Source organism: Arachis hypogaea, chromosome 6 (genome assembly GCF_003086295.3).
Source record: "Arachis hypogaea cultivar Tifrunner chromosome 6, arahy.Tifrunner.gnm2.J5K5, whole genome shotgun sequence".
In the NCBI taxonomy this organism is placed as follows: domain Eukaryota; kingdom Viridiplantae; phylum Streptophyta; class Magnoliopsida; order Fabales; family Fabaceae; genus Arachis; species Arachis hypogaea.
Genome location: NC_092041.1, coordinates 9,171,333 through 9,174,430, shown reverse-complemented (window position 1 = coordinate 9,174,430; position 3,098 = coordinate 9,171,333). Strand labels below are relative to the sequence as shown.

General features: G+C 39.5%; 1 non-coding gene across 1 annotated transcript; it reads right to left on the bottom strand.

The window, feature by feature from the left end:
* Positions 1–1,294: 1,294 nt before the first annotated feature.
* Positions 1,295–1,402, bottom strand: LOC112699806 (small nucleolar RNA R71). Its single transcript, XR_003152744.1, has one exon. It is a non-coding gene; the product is annotated as a small nucleolar RNA R71 (small nucleolar RNA).
* Between the last annotated feature and the right edge of the window lie 1,696 nt (positions 1,403–3,098).

The following is a 3,098-nucleotide window of genomic DNA, read 5'->3' as shown; positions in this document are numbered from 1 at the left end:
GCCCAAAAGGGTAGCATTTTGGGCGTTAAACGCCAGAATATGCACCATTCTGGGCGTTTAACGCCAGGATGGCTAGAAGGGAAGATTTTGTTTTCAAATCAAATTTTTTCTAAGTTTTCAAAATCTTTTCAAAATCAAATCTTTTTTCAAATCAATTTTTCAATCAAATCTTTTTCAAAATCAATTTCTTTCTATTTTCTAAGATACTTACTATCAATTAATGATTTGATTCAACATTTCAAGTATGTTACCTTTTCTGTTGAGAAAGGTTTAATGTTTGAATCATATCTTTTCTTGTTAGTCAAGTTTTTAATTTTCAAAATCAAATCTTTTTTTTACAATGTTTTTCAAATCGTATCTTCTCAATCACATCTTTTTTAAAAAAACTAATCATATTTTCTTAACCACATCTTTTTCAAAATAGTTTTCAATCAAATCTTTTTGATTTCTAATTTTAAAATCTCTTTCAAAAATCACTTGATTTCTTTTCCACTTTCATTTTCGAAAATCAAGTAATGTCTTCAAAAATGTTTTCAAAATCCTTTACTTAATTTTCGAAAATTACTTCCCTTCTTCTCACATCCTTCTATTTATGGACTAACACTATCCCTTAATGCAAAATTCGAACTCCATCTCCTTTGATAAGTTCGAATTTTCTACTTCTGTCTTCTACTTTTCTTTTCCTCTGACACCTAAAGGAATCTCTATACTGTGACATAGAGGATTCCACATTTCTTGTTCTCTTCTCTCTCATATGAGCAGGAGCAAAGACAAAGGCATTCTTGTTGAGGCTGATCCTGAACCTGAAAGAACCTTGAAGAGAAAGCTAAGAGAAGCCAAAGCACAACTCTCTTTAGAGGACCTGACCGAATTCTTCAAAGAAGAAGAACACATGGCAGCCGAAAACAACAATGCCAACAATGCAAGGAAGGTGCTGGGTGACTTTACTGCACCTACTCCCGATTTCTATGGGAGAAGCATCTCTATCCCTGTCATTGGAGCAAACAACTTTGAGCTTAAGCCTCAATTAGTTTCTCTAATGCAACAGAATTGCAAGTTCCATGGACTTCCATTGGAAGATCCTCATCAGTTTTTAGCTGAATTCTTGCAAATCTGTGACACTGTCAAGACTAATGGGGTTGACCCTGAGGTCTACAGACTTATACTATTCCCTTTTGCTGTAAGAGACAGAGCTAGAACATGGTTGGACTTACAACCTAAAGAAAGCCTGGACTCTTGGGAAAAGCTAGTCAATGCCTTCTTGGCAAAGTTCTTTCCACCTCAAAAATTGAGTAAGCTTAGAGTGGAAGTCCAAACCTTCAGACAGAAGGAAGGAGAATCCCTCTATGAAGCTTGGGAAAGATACAAACAATTAATCAGAAAGTGTCCTTCTGATATGCTTTCTGAATGGAGCATCATAGGTATTTTCTATGATGGTCTCTCTGAACTATCCAAGATGTCTTTGGATAGCTCTTCTGGAGGATCTCTTCATCTGAAGAAGACGCCTACTGAAGCTCAAGAACTGATTGAAATGGTTGCAAATAACCAATTCATGTACACTTCTGAAAGAAATCCTGTGAACAATGGGACTAGTCAAAAGAAAGGAGTTCTTGAGATTGACACTCTGAATGCCATTTTGGCTCAGAATAAAATATTGACCCAACAAGTCAATATGATTTCTCAAAGTCTGTCTGGAATGCAAAATGCACCAAGCAGTACTAAGGAAGCTTCATCTGAGGAAGAAGCTTATGATCCTGAGAATCCTTCAATGGAAGAGGTGAATTACATGGGAGAACCCTATGGAAACACCTATAATCCTTCATGGAGGAATCATCCAAATCTTTCATGGAAGGATCAACAGAGACCTCAACAAGGTTTCAAAAATAATAATGGTGGAAGAAACAGGTTCAGCAATAGCAAGCCTTTTCCATCATCTTCTCAGCAACAGACAGAGAGTTCTAAGCAGAATAACTCTGACTTAGCAACCATGGTCTCTGATCTAATCAAAACCACTCAAAGTTTCATGACTGAAACTAGGTCTTCCATTAGAAACTTGGAAGGACAAGTGGGTCAGCTGAGCAAGAAAATTACTGAACTCCCTCCTAGTACTCTTCCAAGCAATACAGAAGAAAATCCAAAAGGAGAGTGCAAGGCCATCAACATGGCCGAATTTTGGGAGGAAGAAGGGGCAGTGAACGCCACTGAGGAAGGCCTCAGTGGGCGTCCACTGGCCTCCAATGAGTTCCCCAATGAGGAACCATGGGAATCTGAGGCTCAAACTGAGACCATAGAGATTCCATTGGACTTACTTCTGCCATTTATGAGCTCTGATGAGTATTCTTCCTCTGAAGAGGATGAGTATGTCACTGAGGAGCAAGTTGCTAAATACCTTGGAGCAATCATGAAGCTGAATGACAAGTTATTTGGAAATGAGACTTGGGAGGATGAATCCCCTTTGCTCACCAAAGAACTGGATGACTTGTCTAGGCAGAAATTACCTCAAAAGAGGCAGGATCCTGGGAAGTTTTCAATACCTTGTACCATAGGCACCATGACCTTCAAGAAGGCCTTGTGTGACTTAGGGTCAAGTGTAAACCTCATGCCTCTCTCTGTAATGGAGAAGTTAGGAATCTCTGAGGTACAAGCTGCAGAAATCTCACTAGAGATGGCAGACAACTCAAGAAAACAAGCCTATGGACTTGTAGAGGATGTTCTGGTCAAGGTTGAAGACCATTACATCCCTACTAATTTCATAGTCCTAGAGACTGGGAAGTGCATGGATGAATCCATCATCCTTGGCAGACCCTTCCTAGCCACAGCAAAGGCTGTGATTGATGTTGATAGAGGAGAGTTGATCATTCAAGTGAATGAAGAATCCTTGGTGTTTAAGGCCCAAGGATATCCCTCTGTCATCATGGAGAGGAAGCATGAAGAGCTTCTCTCAAAGCAGAGCCAAACAGAGCCCCCACAGTCAAACTCTAAGTTTGGTGTTGGGAGGCCACAACCAAACTCTAAGTTTGGTGTTGAACCCCCACATTCAAACTCTAAGTTTGGTGTTGGGAGGTCCCAACATAGCTTTGCATATCTGTGAGGCTCCA